Below are 18,879 nucleotides of genomic sequence, written 5' to 3'. Positions count from 1 at the left end.
AATGAAGTCACAAAGTAAGAGTGTTAGCTAATAAAAGTGAAGCCTTATTTAAAGACAGGAATAAACACCAGAATATTTTTCTCTGCCCCATGTGAACACAGTGAGAAGGTAGACCTTGCCAAGCTAAGAAATGGTCCATCACAAGAAACTGAGCATAGCCAGAACTTTGATATTGGATATTGCAGCAATCAGAACTTTGAGTCAATAAATGTATAGTAAATTTCCAGTCTGTGGCATTTTATTAGGGCAAACTGAGAAGGCTAAGACAATTGGTCACTTGTTCAAAGCAAAATTACACATTCTTTTACATAGAACTCTATGATTCTTGTCTTAGGGTTTCTTTTGATGTGATGAAAAACAATGATCAAGGTGGCTTATTAAATAAAGCCTTTATTTGGGGCTTACAGTTTCAGAGGGTGAGTCCAAAGCCATCATGGTAGGGATCATGACAGCAAGTATGGTACTGGCTGAGAGCTCAAATCTTAATCCACGAGCAGGAGACAGATAGCTAAGTTTGTATGCCATGGGCTTTTAAAACCTCAAAGCCCATCCCAGTGGCATGCCCCCAACAAAGTTACACCCCCTAATCCTTCCCAAATAGCCCCACCAGCTAGGGGCCAAGCATTCAAATATATGAGCCTGTGGGGGACATTCTCATTCAAACTACCATACTTTTGTTTTTTTCTGAATCCCATTAGCTTATATATGTATAAAATGATAGGATTCAGTAGAGCAGACAATAGTCTTCACCATCTGCTCACACAAATTACCTTTTTATCAGCCCCTCATGAGCTTTACATGCTATGCATAATTTCTATCTGACCAAAAATTTCTGCCTTTCCATACCCAACTTTATGACTAGCTATTCCATAGTTAGAGAGTGGGATGCCTGATTACCACATGATACTCAGTGTTTGAATATTCATTTTATTATGTTAGATTTTTCATGACAAATGCCTGAGAAGAATAAATTCGAAGGAGGAAAAATTATTTTAATTCATGGTTTCAGAAGATTCAGTCTGTGGTCACCTTTGGTAAGGCAGTACCCTGTAGTAGAAGATTGTAGCAGTCAGGAAATGAGAGAGTGACAGTAAAGTGTCAAGTAAAATACCCATTGCCTCCTTTCTCCAAATCTCTACCTGCTAAAGTTACTACTCCATTTCAAAAATGCTGCTGCTGACACAGTTGAGGGCCTGGGTCTTCAACACATGAACTGTCATGGATATTTCCTATTAAACCCATAACATACATGGATAACTACGAACAATACCAAGCAGTGTTTCCTGAAATACAAATTATCTTAAGGAAAAAAAAAACATAGATTTTCTCCCAAATTCTATAGAACTGTTATATAATCCTCCTTCTGGTGATTCTCAGGGGTTCCATCTAGTATCCCAGGATTGTGTGACCCACATGGAAGAGTAACTCAAACTCGTTACAAAGCCTTTTCATGTTCTTGCCCTCAGTATTGCTGAGTAAATGGTGCAAGTAGTTTACTCAAATGTAATATACACTGGCTAAAAGAAAGAAAGGGAATAAAAATATGACTCTCTTTGATTTATAGGTGGTAAAAAATGTGGTGATTTGTTTTTCCTCTTGGAGAGATTCAAGATACCCCAAATTCTCAAACTCCTGGAAACTTTTCTAAGATAATAATGAATTTCTGAATTTGAATGTTTTTTGACCCATCCTCTGATTCACATATGTTGTTACCTGCACTTTTGATTATGCTATGTAATCAACACAATATTATTATGACAGGTCAAGATGTATTGTGGTCTCTCCCACCCTTTTTTTTAGTTTTTTAAGATGGGGTTTCTTGGTGTAGCTTTGCACCTTTCCTGGAACTCACTCTGTAGCCCAGGCTGGCCTCAAACTCACAGAGATCCACCTGCCTCTGCCTCCTGAGTGCTGGGATTGAAGGTGTGTGCCACCACTGCCCAGCTGGATTTCCTCCATTTTTATTGCCTATTAATTGTACAAAATGATGTTTTAATATTTTAATATTTATGACATTTTATACAACTATAAAATATACTTTAATCATATTCAACCCCCTATTATCCTGCTTCATGTTCCCACTGTTCCCTGACCTCTACTTCCTTCTACTTTCATATATTATTTCTATTGTTTTCCTTTATCTTGTTATTTTTATGTGTATACATACATATAAATATAAAATACAACATGCTATCTACATTTACTGTTGTTTCCATGTATGTGTGTTTAGGGCTGACTACTTGGTATTGGATAATCAATTAGGGTACTCATCTTGGGGAAGACTAATTCACTCTCTCTCAGCAATCATTGATTGCTTATAGTTCTGTATGTAGGGATGGGACATTGTGAGTTTCTTCCATTCATATTGGAATGACATTAGTGGTGTCATTATTCAGGTTTTGTTTAGGACCATATTGTTGAGATTTTACAGCTGCAACCTTTTTGCCCTATATAGACAACACTTTATTTCAGCAGATGTCCTGGTCCCCTGGCAATTCCAATATTTCTGGCCCCTCTTCCAAGGTATTCCTTGAGCCTTAGTTGTAGAAGTTTTTAACTACAATTGAAGCTGAGCATCCCAAAGGTCCTTCATTCACTGGTGATGGGATTGCAAATTAGTGAAGCCACTCTGGAAATCAGTGTGGAGAATTCTCCAAAAGCTAAATACAGGGCTATCATAAGGCTCAGCTACCACTCCTGATCATATGCCTAAAGGACTATTTATTCTATTTCACACACACTTGCTCAGTCATGTTCATTGCCACTATATTTATAATAGCTAGGAAATGGAAACAATATAAATGTCCTCCAAATGATGGGTAGATAATGAAAATGTAGTGTACATACATAATAGAATACTATTCAGCTATAAAGAAAAATAAAATTTACAGGTAAATGGATAGGAACAGAAAGACAAACACTGTATGTTCCCTCTAATCTGTGGTTTCTAGTTCCAAATCTTCAGATCTGAGTATATATCCTGGAGTAATCACAGAAACCAGGGAAGTAAAAATGGATGCAATGGTGGTCAATCTCTAGATAGAATTGTAGGATACTACTGATATGAAAGGGGACATGTTAAAAAAACAAATGGAGGGGGCTGAGGGAAAATAACATAAGGATGTTTTTAAAAATCATAAAAATAATTATTCTGTTTACCTAAAATCACACACACACACACACACACACACACACACACACACACACACACAGACATGGTGACAGTGCTGCCCCCAAGATTCATGTTCTATCTAACAAAATCCCAGTACCAGGCATAAGAAACCTCCTTTCAATTTGTTGGTCAGGAGGGCCTAAAAGACTACCAAAACAATATAGACTGTTGCCTTTGCCCTGAGATGCCTCAGAGAACTCAAAGATAAAATTTCTTCCTATTGCTGATAACTCTATGCACTTTGGATGATGGAATTGAGCTAGAACTTACATAGAAGCCTCCTTCTTTAGGACTAGCTTCATAGCACTTAAATGTGCTATGAAAACTGCCAAGGTATATAAGTAATTCATAGTCCTACTCAGATGTGATACCTGTAAGCTACAACAATGTCTAGCATGGTAAAATATCCCTAAAGCCGAAACAGTGACATTTTTATCTTGTTGGTAACAAACAGCTGTAGATGTATCCAACCTTCTTATTAAATAAGAAACAGAACCAATGCAAAGAAGAAAGCCAAGAGGTCAGAGCTAAGAGCTAAAACCTTACCCTTCCTCCTGCGGTGGTCCTACCTCTCCGAACCAGAGCTACCCCTGTGTTAAAGTCTTTATATAGAGTTCCTGTCCTGCCTTCTCATTGGTTGTAAACCCAACCACATGACCGCCTCCTCACAGCCTGTCTGTATAGGCCTCCAGGTTTTCCATGATTGGTATTAAGATTAAAGGCATGTATATCCAATAATGGCTGTATCCCTGAACACACAGAGACTTACCCAGCTCTGCCTACCAAGTGCTGGAATTACAAGCATATGCCACCACTGCCCTGCTTTCCTATGGCTTGCTAATAGCTCTGACCCCTGGGCAACTTTATTTATTAACATACAAATAACATTTTAATACAAATAAAATATCACCATAAACAGCTGTCTACATGGACTCAAACCCTGCTCAACAGGAGGGAATTCATGCATAGTTTTGCAAACCTATCCAACTACCCATGACTAGTTAGGTCATGGAACCTAGAAGAGAACCTATTACTGTCGCTTCCCTAAACCAGTACATTTGCTAACTGTACTCTAAATATTTATTCTTGTAGCCACAAATGAATGTGGCTCTCACTTCTCATCAAAGAAGTTTCTTTTTGCAGCAGATGGAGACCATTACAGCAATCCACAACTGTTCAAAATGCAGTGCTTTATTAATGGTGAAATTATTAAGGCAACTCCATGTAGTTAAAAGGGAGGTTTATTTTGTGTGATAACTCACAAATGAAGGGATTTGTAACAGGGTCTGGGAAAGGTGTGGCGCAGTCCAGCGGTGTTCTCTGGAGACTCTGCTTGGGCTACCTCCAGCATCCAGAGTCCACGAACCAAGAGAGTTGGCACATCTGGATCTTGGGTCTTAAGGGTCTTCTCTCAGCCCCACCTTGTAGGTGTGACAGTTACCAAAGCCTCAATGGGGGTTGGAACTTCCAGATCAAAGCTGGAATGGCTACCCACTACATCTCCCCCTTTTGTCTAAATAAGCAGGTTCTAACCTGTGGGAGCCCGTTCTCGGGTTCCTTGTGGCTTTACCCAGCAGGTCCCCATGGAGGATGATTAGGACCACGGGCCTGAGTGCAGGTGTCTGAGATGGTCTGCACTTGGCTGTGCTGGGGGAGGAGGTCTTTTTCTCCACCCCTTGGTGTCTCTATAAAAACCCTGGGGCAGAGACAGTCGGGGCCCGTTGGAATAGGTTCCAGGCCCTCTCGAGGCTATCCTTTATTTTCTATCTGTTTATCTCCACGATATTCTCCACAATAAATCCTTCTATCTAATATTTCCTGCTGCTCGCACTCAAGAAAACTCTGGGGAACTGTGGGGGTGGTTGGGTAAACGCCCCACAGAATGGCGCCCGAACAGGGACTAAAGAAAAAAGAAAAAAAAGGGACTAAAGAAAAAAAGGGGGACTAAAAAAAAGGGGGGACTAAAGACATGAACAGGGACTAAAGACAAAGTAATAGGGACTAAAGATAAAGGAAAGTAATAGTTTTATTACAGAGTTTTTGGCAAAAGTGCTGAGTTCAGCCCTGCCAGTGGATAAGGCATGCCAGTGTTATGGAAAATATATATTTTTTATATATATTGAGAGGCAGGGGTTTTATCCTCGAGAGAAAAGGAAAGCGGACTGGAAGGATGTCCGATGCTGCAGGGAAATTCTCTTCTGTCAAAATTTTCTATCTTGTATCGCTTTCTCAATTTCTATCTGTGAAAAATAAGTATAAGGCATAGGATAGTAAAATAGTGTAGGAAAAACTTAGAAGTGTAAGATTGTGTAGGAAAAAATAAGGCAACTAGACAGAAAAACTCCAATTTTCTAACTTTAGGGGCTGTGAATGCAAACTGGGGAAAAAAATCTTTCTTTGGGCTTTTCGGGTAGTAAAAAAGCTCTTCTCTGAGCTTATGGGGAAGAAAAAGTTTCCAATGAAGTTTTTGACCTAGGGACAGCTGAAATGCTAAATCCAAGCGGCAGGAGAAAGTGATTTCTCCCTGAGGTAAAAAGGGGGTATAAAAAGACAAAAAGTTTAAAGTTGGGAAGTTTTGGGAAAAGTTGGTCTTTCTCCTGGGGGAAAAAATCTTTCTCTTAACTAAAAGCTTTTCTTGGAAAATTTTGGGGGAAAAAATCTCTCTAAAAAGCCTTCATCTTTCTCAAAAGCTCTTAAACTTGAAAACTAAAGCCTTTAACTTTCTCAAAAGGGCAAAAATTAGAATCACCTGAAGATATTAGTATGGGGACCACCTGTGATTAGCTCTAAGGGAAAACAACAAACCTCTTAAGACAGCAAAACCTAAGTTCTTTCAAGCTTTAAAAATCCTCCCTGCAATGCAGGAGGCAGGGACAAGTTCCTAAAAACCTCTTTTAAGCTGTCTCTTCAAACTAGTAAAAGACAGTGGGTCAGAGTACCCTGAGGGAAACGGTTGGGAGAGTGTGGGTAAAGTGCTACAGAGAGCCCAAAAGGGCAGGAAACTTTACCTGAGAAAAGCAAAAAAGCCAAGCTTTTCAGTTACAACCAAGCTGAGGCATCAAGGGTTTTGTTTCTGAGTGAGCATTTTTGAAAAGGTGCTCCTAATCATCCTAATGCAAAGATCCCCTGAAGCAATGCAAACTATTAGCATTGCATCCTCCATTCTGACCAAAAACCCAGAGGCTACTGGCCAGAGTCTCTGAGTTGGAATGCATTTCGGGAATACTAGTGTTCCTGCAGTGGTAAACTTCTTGAAGCACAGAGCTGAGGCAGGAAGGTGCAGGACCCAGGGGAAGATTGCCAATGAACAAACAAAACTAAAGCCAATCGGAACAGCACAGTTGCCTGCTTTCCTACAAGTCCCGGGTTGATAGGTCCACAGCTGCAAAAAGAAATCTGAGAAAAAGCTTTCCTATCAGAGTAAGGACCTTTCTGGGAAAACAGTAAAGCTGAACTGTGTCTGAAGCAGTTGTGCTGCTGAGTCAGAACGCTGTCTGGGGAAAGAGCCCAGCCAGGGCAGAACAGAACTATCCAGGAGTAAAGCTTTCTTTTCTGTCAGAGAAAGTACCTATTTGAGAAAAGCTTTGTTTCAACTAACTCCTGGTGAAATGAGGGAGTGTAGCCCTGAGAGGTGATTGCCTCTGGCATAAGCTCTGTCCTTGAGCACCCAGACAAGCAAACACAACCCACTGGGGAACTGGGCCAGGTGAAGGCCTAATGAAACAAAACACCTGTCTTAATGTGAGTTTAGAGATGGCAAAAACCTCCCTTGTTAGATTTTCAGTCTGTTTGCAAACCACACAGACCCCGAAAACGGACAAAAAGCCCCTACCTTCAGTAGCAGGGAAAGCCACCACTGTAGTGTCAGAAACTGTTTCTGGGGTAGAGGGTATAAACTGAGACCAAACTGGGAACTGTCTGGGAGAAAGACTCCGAAGAAACAGAAGGGACATATTCCTCCCCAGAAAATACATGACCTGTGAAAAGCTGCTAGAATTTGAGGCAGATTCGGGGGAAGAAAAAAAGCCCCTACTTCCAAAGGCAGCTAGCAGAGGTACAGATCAATAGACAGTTACCTGAAGCTCTGCATCTGGCGGGGAAGGAACAAGCAAAATGAGAATAAAATCAGTGGGAGAAAATCTCTCTGAAACAGCTATGGAAAAGCTGTTGTACATGATCTTGGTTTTCACTGACTGGCTAAGACAAACACAAGCCCCGAGAAAAGTTGCTATCAGAATTGCCCACCTCAATGCGCGCTAACGAGGCAGGTGCAGTTCTGATTTGGGGACCAGTGTCAAATGAAGGAGAGACACCTGTTAAAGCCAGCTAAGGAGAGACCAGAAGCCTCCCAATGTCCCATAATTGAAAATGTAAAATGCTTGTTCAAATCTCCCGTTGCAAAAGCAAAAAACTTTGTTCAAACCTCCCAGGCAAGAATTTGTAAGCAAGTCTGGTAAAGAGAACCAGTTGACTCTCAGACCCAAAAAGAACTATGGGAAATGACTGATATAAGGGAAATGATATAAAGGACTGATTTAAGGGACTGATAATAATATGGACTAATATAAGGGAAATGCATTCTGGGAAAGGTAGTTTTTCCGCTAAAGATGGCGACATTGCCCTGAAACACTTTTTGTCAGCTCGAAAATACGTTCCTGGTAAACTTAAAATACGGCTTTTAAAAGAACAAGGAGGAAAAACATCTAAGAGTCTAAGTGTCAGTTCCAATGAAAAATTGAAAGAATACGGAACTAGATGCTTCGAGGTTTGGGGCTCCTTTGGTAAAATGCCTTATTTACCCTAATAGCTGTGCAAAGTTTAAGGTAGTTGGATGACAAAAAGCTACCTTTAAGAGCAAACAAGCCACTTTAAAACCCTTAAGAAAGCAAGAGAGCAGTTTATACACTGAATGTTGTCTTAGATATGAAGAAACTTACGTTGAAATTAAAAAAATTATTTACCTCTTGAACAAACAGCCTGCAATGAGTGATTCCTGTACAAATCTAATTAAGGGGAAAGAAACAGGCATTCAAAAAGAAATGACTACTTTATAGATGGGAAACAAACTTCAAAAAATCTAGCTGTCTTACAAGAGTTTGTTGCTAGAGTTTTCCTGCCTGGCCCACAGTCAGGACAAATCTCTCTCACCTGCTAGTCCCACAGCCACTCAGACCCAACCAAGTAAACACAGAGACTTATATTGCTTACAAACTGTATGGCCGTGGCAGGCTTCTTGCTAACTGTTCTTACAGCTTAAATTAATCCATTTCCATAAATCTATACCTTGCCACATGGCTCGTGGCTTACCGGCATCTTCACATGCTGTTTGTCATCGTGGCGGCTGGCAGTGTCTCTCTGACTCAGCCTTCTACTTCCCAGCTTTATTTTCCTCTTTGCCCCGCCTACACTTCCTGCCTAGCCAATGGCCAATCAGTGTTTTATTTATTGACTAATTAGCAACACATTTGCCATACAGAACATCCCACAGCAAGAGTTGCTTCACCTGAAAGTTCCTTATAAGAAATAAATGCTAAATATTACAGCTGCTAATAACATCAGGAGTTAAAGCTAAAGAGGTGAAAATACTAAATACAGTTCGGAGCTGTGCCACTTGTGGCTTTACTAGCTCCTTTAGAAAAATACTTTATATCACCTTAAAGCTGTGCAGTATTTGGCTTTACAGCTTTACAGCAGCTAAATACGGTAATTTCACCCTCAGCGTGAAGTGAAGTTTTTCGGTAGAGCAAACCAAAAGTACTGCTATAATAGAAACATTTGTATGAATTGAAGTACTTAGGGGAGCTATTATGAATTTGGGTGAAGGGACAGCCTCTAGTTAAAAACCGTCTACTGATGACAGTACATCTCTGCCAGTCCAGAACGGCTGAGAGAACTGGCAACTTTGGAGTGTGGCTTTGTCCCGAAAATGTTACAGTCCCCTAGCAACTATCACAATTCTATAACAACACTCACTAAATCCCAGTGCTTTATAACAAAGCTGACTATAAACTCTAAACTTTAGAAATGATGTACGTACTTCCTGTCTAGTTAAGAGAATCTTTCTAATAGAGATAGTAATAATAATTAAGAGTAAGAAATAGAAAAAGATGAAAATAAGATATGTGAGTTTGTAAAATTTCTCTTGTTAGATCTCTGTGTTAAGAAATCTTTAGGTGTTTGCTAAGTTAAATATATGCTAATGGTAGGCCTATATAAGTTTGTAAAATAGATCTATAGAGTTCCTTTAAGAATGTAAGCTTGCAAGAAGTATCTAAGGTAGTCTTAAGACATGTAGTAAGTAATAAGCTTGTAAGAAGTAAAGATGCTAGTTGTAAATGTAAGTTTAAAATAGAAATAAGATGGAATGAACATAAGAAATATATAATAAGTAATAAGAAATATATTTGCTAAAGTAGTTCTATAGTTTCCTTAAGGAGTATAAATAAGTAGATGTCAATGTTATGAGTTTGTAAAATGTAAATGTTGAATGTGAGTCTAAATGCTTTGCAAGGCAAAAATGTTATATGTGAGTTTGTAAAAAGAGTGTAAATGTTAAATATGAATCTATTCCTAATATATGGTGAAAGAACCCGAGACACAGAAGGTTAGTGTCCCAGTAGACTGCAAAGCAGGCAGTCTGAGCGGTTTTCAGAAGTTCCAGAAGCTGCTAAGAAGCTAAGAATGGCAGACGCCAGAGCCAGCACAACAAGGCATCCGCAGCTGAGATCTGTGGAAAATCCACTCAACACAGAAAAACCTGAGCTAACATCAAAAAAGGTGCAGTTTAGAATACTGCTGTACCTAAAAAGGTCTCCAGCTTGAGAATGAAAGTTGCAGATATGATTGTTTTAACTAAAATTGTTAACTGCAAAAAGTTTTGGTTGAAAAACGTCTCTTCATATTTTGAAGTGAAAGCCCGATACCAGAATTTATTTCTTGTTTGAACTTTTTGAACTTAAAATGAGATAAAACTACAGAAAGATTTTGGTTATGAATTTCTTCATAATTGGAAGGCTAGTACCAGAATTTATCATCTGAATTCTAGACTTAATGAACTGAGCAATAGATTGCATTGCAATGGGACAATTTTGAGTTTACTTACAGTAATGACCTAGAAACTGTTTTCTGGAACTGGTTTTGTGTTACAAATAGAACTGCTTAAACAGAAAAGTTTGGGTTTTCTAACTAGCCTTGGGACTTTGTTTAAAAAATTATAAAGAAAAGGAGGAGTTATGAGTGAATTAAGGTTGAATGCATGTTCGCAGAAACCTATTGATATTAATGCACCCTGGTTTTGTGGAGGTAAGGAAATATTTAAGTTTAATGTGAATACGTCAAAGTTTTTCCTATGTTCTGTTAGCAAGAAAATTCAAATGATTGAGTTAAAGTTGTAAGACGGAGAAAATTGTTAACTATATATAGCACCATATATGCTAATTCAAATGGTTCTGTTAAGAGTTTGCTTTGAGTTATAAGATTGAGAGAATTGTGACTATGTATAGCAATATTTATGTTAACCTGTTAATGGTAATGATGAAGCTAAGGGATTCTTTAAGTTTGTAGTCGCCTTAAGAGTTTTTGGCTTAGAAAGGGCTTGAGGCAGCTAAGACTGCTGTAGTCATCTTGGACCTAATTCAAAAGAGAAATGCCATCTTTATCATCCTCTACTCCCATATTGGGAGGTGTAACAGCTATGTAGATTGCTGTAAGCCATTAACAGTTATTTTTTATATATTAAGAAAGGGGGAACTGTGGGAGCCCGTTCTCGGGTTCCTTGTGGCTTTACCCAGCAGGTCCGCATGGAGGATGATTAGGACCACGGGCCTGAGTGCAGGTGTCTGAGATGGTCTGCACTTGGCTGTGCTGGGGGAGGAGGTCTTTTGCTCCACCCCTTGGCGTCTCTATAAAAACCCTGGGGCAGAGACAGTTGGGGACCGTTGGAAAAGGTTCCAGGCCCTCTCGAGGCTATCCTTTATTTTCTATCTGTTTATCTCCACGATATTCTCCGCAATAAATCCTTCTATCTAATATTTCCTGCTGCTCGCACTCAAGAAAACTCTGGGGAACTGTGGGGGTGGTTGAGTAAACGCCCCACACTAACCTAATACAAGACTATATACAAAGGAATGGTTATCAAATATTGTCAAGGAATAATGAGGGATAATGACCTAGATAAGATGGAACTACCACCAATGCGAACAATATCAAGCAAGAAACATACTAAAATCCAGAGAAGTCTAGAGCATAGGTAAATGGCATGTTACAAAGATCATTCCAAAAAGTGTCCTATCCTAAAGAACCTGAATCTGATACTTAATATGTTTTATCTAAGATAATTGATAAAATTATTAAGGCAACTCCATGATCTTGGGTCTTCAGGGTCCTCTCTCAGCCCCACCTTGTAGGTGTGACAGTTACCAAAGCCTCAATGGGGGTTGGAACTTCCAGATCAAAGCTGGAATAACTACCCACTACACTTTATTTTTAACAATAATTGGACCCATTACTGTGAGAAACAAATAATTTTAGGGCTATCATAGCAACCTTCTAGGTTTCTGACTGATTGGAACAAAAAGTTCATAGATCTAACTTGTAGCTTTCATAATAAAATGTGTAGCTAGAGTTTTCCTGCCTTGCCACAGTCAGGACAAATCTCTGTCACCCGCCAGTCCCACAGCCGCTCAGACCCAACCAAGTAAACACAGAGACTTATAGTGCTTGCAAACTGTATGGCCATGGCAGGATTCTTGCTAACTGTTCTTATAGCTTAAATTAATCCATTTCCATAAATCTATACCTTGCCACGTGGCTTGTGGCTTACCAGCATCTTCACATGCTGCTTGTCATGGCAGCGGCTGGCAGTGACTCTCTCCACCTTCCTGTTCTCTCAATTTTCCTCTCTGTTATTCCTATACTTCCTGCCTGGCCACTGGCCAATCAGTGTTTTATTTATTGACCAATCAGAGCAATTTGACATACAGAACATCCCACAGCACTTCCCCTTTTCTTTCTTTCTTTCTTTCTTTCTTTCTTTCTTTCTTTCTTTCTTTCTTTCTTTCTTTCTTTCTTTCTTTTCTTTTTTTAAGAGGAAGGTTTTAATTTTTACACATCTCCAAAGCCAGCTTGGTATATTTGGGAATTTGGGCATAGCTTCTCTTACTTCTTCCTGCTGGAGGAGGGCGCTGTATCTTATGGGGACACAAAGAAAATTTTAGTATTATAGAGTAGTCCGTGAGGGTGTATCGTCTGAGCCAGTTGCCTTGAAACGGTTCTGGATGTTGGATCATCTGGGCCTTGGTGTCATTGGAGACCTTTCAGGGGGTCTTGGCTGATGAAACCTGATGCATCTTAATCTGGAACAAATCCATAGCCTCTGGCTTTCTGTGGAAACAAAAGCAGAGCCTCCTTTCCAAAGCAACATATCCTTACATCCAAATTTTGAAGTCAAGGTACCTTTAAAATATACATTTTGGCATAATTCAACAGCTCAATCAAATGTTTTTCTTCAGTTATGAACATCAAAGGAACATAATCCAGATTCTCTATGTGGTAGCCATCTTTACGTGGCTTATTTTTTATATTACCTTGAGCCTATTGCTTTAAACTGCAGCATTTCAAGACTGAAACAGCGCTATGGTTGCTGGCTCCACCCCCCTCAGCTTCCCAACATGGCAGTGGTACATTTTCTGCCAGCTCTGGGAGCCATCAACTCTCAGATATAGTGGGTCTATGCTTCTATCAAAGCAGCGTGTAGCCCAGAAACCTCTTTTTTTGTTTTGTACTAGCAAAGGCTAAATCCACCATGCAGCTTAATGTGCCACTTGTAGAGGCCTCATTCCCGCCATACTACAGGTAGATCGCACATGCCAGGAACCCGCCATAGTAGCTCAAACGTGCAGGCTGCCACTAGCTTGAAAGAGACAACTAGGAACTGTTTTTAGCTCCAATTTAGAATCTTTTTACTCAGGTTTTAGGTGGAAACTCTTGCCAACACGTTGGGTGCCAAAAATGTCTCTTAGCAGCTATTGCTCCTTCCTTAGCAGTCAAAAAATTCACAGACAGTACAATAACATACAGGATCCAGACTCTCTGTGTATTTCTCATCTTTATGTGGCTTGTTATATTTTTATTACTTTATTCTTTTTAAAAGGAATTTATTATTTTTAAACTATTTTAAATCTATGACTGCATATCCTTTCTCTTTTCTCTCCCAGCCTATGTATATTTTTAAACACATTGTAACCTATTTAGAGGTTTCTTTAATTTGGATCTGTCTTTACTGAGCATCTGTATCATATTCTGATTGCATGTAAACTGCTATGTCAGCTGCCAGCACTGCTCAGCTTAGTGAATGGTGCCAGTGCATGGCAGTTGGCAGCTGGCTCCATCCCACAGGCAGCTTTTGGGAGATGCAACTTTGTACTGTGGCCAGCATGAAAGACAGGAGACTAGGAAGTTGTGCTTGCCTCCCTTTTTTTGTGTATTTAGAACCTTTTTCAAGCTTTCTAAGGTCTTACATGGATGTAGATATGCCCCTTTGGAATGGCATTTTTTAGGCAGAGTTTTTCGTTCAGACTGCCAGCTCCTCAATAAGCACACAGAGACTTAATATTAACTATAAATGCTTGGCCACTAGCTCAGATTTGTTATTTGCTGAAGACTCTTACATGCTAAATTAACCCATATTTCTTATCTACCCTCTACCACACAGCTGTACTTTCTTTCAACATGGAACATTCATCTTGCTTCTCTCTGTGTCTGCCCATGACTCCTAAGACTCCACCCTTCTTCCCAGCATTCTCTTTGAACCAAAAATCCTGTCTAGCTATGGGCCAATCAGCTTTTTATTAATAATGAGAGCAACACATTTGCACAGTGTACAGAAAGATTATTCTACAGCAAGAAGATGAGAAGAAAGAGGTACAGTATGATTAGTACAACAAAAGGTTGAATATTATCCAAGTATGTTAGATGTGTATATGAATATATAATAATGAAAACCATTACTTTGAAGATTGCAGTTACATGCTAATAAAAAATAAGTATATTTAAAAGTTTACAAAAAATTTAATGGCAATTTATTCCACTCAAAATGCATTTATAACAAATCTACACTGGCTTTATACATAATAATGAAGGCACTATTTTGTGTATACAAAACCTGAAAACAAGTGGGGACCAGGGAGAAGGGAGGAGACAATGTGAAAGCAAGAAGTGGGGTAGAAAGAAAGGGCATGGGGAAGAAGGGGAAGGTATGGTAGATGAATATGGCCAGAGTACATCATATACTTGAAAGAAGTTGTTTTTATTAAACCTAAAATTTTATAAAATAAATGTATGTCAGTAATACAAAACAAAACAAAAGTAATTCAGAAAACTCAAACATTTGAGTTGGATGACTCACACAAATTGATTTAAAGATTTACTACAAAGCTCAAAAATTCAAAGCTCAAAATACTCAAAACTTGTGCTAGTTTTTAAACATTAAAAGACATGTACTGGAGATATGGTCTCAGCAGTTAAGAGTACTGACTATTCTTCCAGAGGAAGAGTTGAATTCCCAGCACCCACGTGGAGGCTTGTGACCATCTATAATTCCACATCCAGGCGATCCAATGCCCTCTTCTACCTTCAAGGTCATGAGACACCAAGTGGTACACAGACATACATAAAGGCAACACACTTACACATATAAGATTAAAAATAAAAATTTAAAAATACAGTTAAAATTTTGAGAACTGTAACAATGAGTTTAGCACAAGTTTAGACATAGTTGAAGAAAGACCAATCTGGAGATATGTTGGGAAAATAGCTAGATTAAAGTCAGAAATAAAAAATATTCACTTTCAAAATTAGTTTGTAAGACATAGGCAAACAAACATACTTTTAAATTATTCAAAGTGGCATCTATCTGAACAAATATCCACAACAATAAAAAAGAACATGAAGTTAGGAGATGATGTGGGGAGGGGCACTAGGAGTTGGAGGGAGGTAATGGTGGATTAATAGGATCAAAATACATAGTGTAACTGTATGAAATTTTCAAAAAAAAAAGAAAGACAGTGGGAGAGGTAGCAAAGGCAAATAAAGGCCACATGACTAAAATATAGTTGAGAAGGCCAGACTACACAGGCTTTAGAGACCTCAGTTTCATGGGTCTCTGCAACCTTCATAGGCAGCAGAAAAATGAACCATGAGAGGCTAAAAGGGAGTTTGGTATAACACAACTCAGTATCCAGTGTCAGTTCAAACTTCAGGAATCTTACTCATGTTTATTTTAGACATGTTTTTTCTTTTTTTTTTCTTTTTTTTTTTTAATTTATTTTGCAATACAATTCAGCTCTACATATCAGCCACGGATTCCCTTGTTCTCCCCCCCTCCCGTCCCCCTCACCCTCCCCCCAACCCCCCCCCCATTCCCATCTCCTCCAGGGCAAAGCCTTCCCCACAGACTGAGGTCAACCTGGTAGACTCAGTCCAGGTAGGTCTAGTCCCCTCCTCCCAGGCCGAGCCAAACAATCCTGCATAGGCCCCAGGCCTCAAACAGCCAACTCATGCAATGAGCACAAGATCTGGTCCCACCGCCTGGATGCCTCCCAAACAGATCAAGCCAATCAACTGTCTCACCCATGAGTGGGGGTAATGAAAGGTGAGGGTTGAGGGAAAGAGAGCTTGGGGGAGCAGGAGATCCCAGCTGGATCAACAACAGAGAGGGAGAACAAGGAATAGGAGACCATGGTAAATGAAGACCACATGAGAATAGGAAGAAGCAAAGTGCTAGAGAGGCCCACAGAAATCCACAAAGATACCCACACAACAGACTGCTGGCAATGGTCGAGAGACAGCCCGAACTGACCTACTCTGGTGATGGGATGGCCAAACACCCTATTTTAGACATGTTTAAGCACAGTATAATTTGGTGAAAACTATTGTTGTGATGATTATCTCAGGACCACATGAACACTGTGGGGAACAAAGTAAATAAACACAAAGCATAACAATCTTTTTGAGGAACAAAGTAAGCTAAATGCAGATTAGGAATGAGTACATTGGAAACTTTTTGAATGGTACATGTGACACCTTCCCTAAACACAGGTTCCATAGATTTACGAGAAAAACAAGTTTACAAGAAGGGTCTGTGTAGTCAGAAGTTTTCCTGTGTCCCGGCTGGTCAGTGGTCAGGACAAAACTCTCCCACTTGCATCTCCCAAGTAAGTACACAGAGGCTTATATTAATTATAACTGCTTGGCCATTTGCTCAGGCTCTTACACTTAAATTAACCCATAATTCTTATCTATGTTTAGCCACATGGCTTGTTAGTTTTTCTCAGTTCTACCTTATCATCTTGCTTCCTCTGTGTCTGGCTGGCAACTCCTGACTCAGACTTCCTCTTCCCAGAATTCTCCTTTTCTGTTTAACCCACCTATACTTCCTGCCTGTCTACTGGCCAATCAGCATTTTATTTATCAACCAATCAGAGCAACACATATTCACAGCATACAGAACGACATCCTTTTCTGTCTAATCAAGAAAGAAAGTTTTAACTTTAACATAGTAAAATTACATATAATAGAACAGTTATCAAGCAAGAATTACAGTTACAATATCTAGTCTATTTGCATTTTGTAAAATTAAAGAAGGCACCCACTGGACCTATTCCCATTAGGCACAGAATCCTCACTGTGGTCTGGCCCATTTAATATTTTGCTTGGAACTTTTTTAGGTCCTAGTTGTTACTTCAGCTGTGGCCCAGGATTCAGCACCAGTGCCATCACCTGGAATGAAAAAGGGAAATAGTCCCTCAGTCAGAGTCTGCATGTCAAAAGTTTCCAGGATTCATAAGCCCTTCAGAGAAATACAGTGTTTTCCTATCAAGAATTTGTCATACTAAGCTGCCCATTTTGAAATTTCTGAAATAATGCAGATATTAATGCTTGGGAGAAAATTGCTGAGGAGGACAAATGCCTAAGGCAACAAGATTCCCACCTGAGATTCAGTCTGAGGCAGGTGTGCAATCATCTTTGGGCAAAATTTAGGGGCTGTTGTGCAGTGGTGGACTAAGACAGATATTCATGATTGTTGACCAGAGCAAGCTGACTCTCCTCCAATGAATGACATTGTGTTGGTGTGCCTAGATAACTGCTAGTCTGTGTGATGTTCCCTCGGTTCCCCTGCCTCTGGTGCTTGAATTGACAGCTGCTATTTCACATGTAATTCTCTCAACTTGCAGAGTGAACAAGGCATCTAGACTAATTGCAGTCACCAGAGCCATCAGCACAAACTACCTCTAGTGGAAACTTGAGGGATTGGAAATCCAAGCTATGGTCATTCTTAGTTTATGAACTGGTGACCTCTCCAGTGTTTCCTTTTCTTGTCTCTTTGGTGGCTTCCTGGTGCTGAGACCACTTGGCACAAATCCATGTGAGCTAAGGGTTATTGTGACAGCCATTATTCCAAAGAGATGAGATAAGCTCAGAGAAGCTAGGGGGTCAGCTCAAGGCAACTCAGCTGGTGAGAGAGTAGGACTAAACACAGAATTAGTTCAAATAAAAATCTTACTCTTTTCCTAGTGGGCCACAGTACTGGTTATTCCTTGCCTTGTTCTTCATTTGCAGAGAAGTATACTTTCCAAAGGACATCTCCCAGCATGCTGAAGGTTAAAGGGCTTTGGAAATTTAGACCATACATTTCTTTGACATGTAGAATGTCACCCAAAATGTGTTATAAATACTTTCCTCATAAGTTTCATCCACTGAAGTGCTCTAACCCTCTTTCTAATGATATAGATTCCTGCCTTGTACTCTAATGCCACAGGCATGGGCTGACATCTAAATCTTTCTGAAGGAGAGAAAGGACAATAGAGTCCAATTAGTACCTGTACTAAGAGGTATACCTGCTTATCCCTTGGTTTAGATGCTCTGTTTTTAGTAATTCTGTAAGGATAATAAATGTTGGTGCTTTTTTGGACTTGTGTCAGTCACAATGGGGCTTTCATGGTGTTTCTTTCTCTTGCTGCACTCCCACCTCTAGTTCCAACCTTTCATATGCTTTTTCTGTTTATGGAACCAAAGGTTCTGGGGGCAAGAATCTTTTTCTTATAAAATCCCTGACATTTTATGCCTGTTATCTTGCTAATTGTACATTGCCACCTTCATATCATGGGCTTCACAGGGATTAAAAGTCCATCCAAAAACTATTAATTGATCTGATCTAACATTGACTCAGTAAATGAGTAGATTGGGCATCTTACACTGTGATTAATCCACTGTTAATTGGACCCCTAGTCTGGCCAAGTGCAGAAGTCCTAACCTGTCCTTGGAAATTTGCCAATTCCTGATTTCATGAGATGGCCAGGAGCCAGAACCTCATGAAAATGGGAGGCTACAGACATGATCTTAGTTTCAACTCTTACTTGTGGAGGATGGACAGGAGGAGCCCCCATATGTTAGCCAGCCATGACCTGATATTTCATAAATGGAAAACTGAGAATGACCTTTTCAGAGTATGTGCATTGGTAGACTGCTAATTTCTAGAAGTCAGAGAGAAGGTATAGCAGCTCCCCCAGTACCTTCTGGGGGTAGGAGATAGAGAAATATGGGAGGAGGCAGAATTCATACCAAACCATGGCCCAGGTCCTCAGGCTAATGGTGAGGGTTGGAGCAGAGACTAGACAAATCCTACAAGGCAAAAGGAGCCATGGATTCTC

This window comes from Peromyscus californicus, unplaced genomic scaffold (genome assembly GCF_007827085.1).
Source record: "Peromyscus californicus insignis strain IS unplaced genomic scaffold, ASM782708v3 Scaffold_10__1_contigs__length_136768540, whole genome shotgun sequence".
NCBI classification, from domain to species: domain Eukaryota; kingdom Metazoa; phylum Chordata; class Mammalia; order Rodentia; family Cricetidae; genus Peromyscus; species Peromyscus californicus.
Note: the sequence above shows the minus strand (reverse complement) of the source record.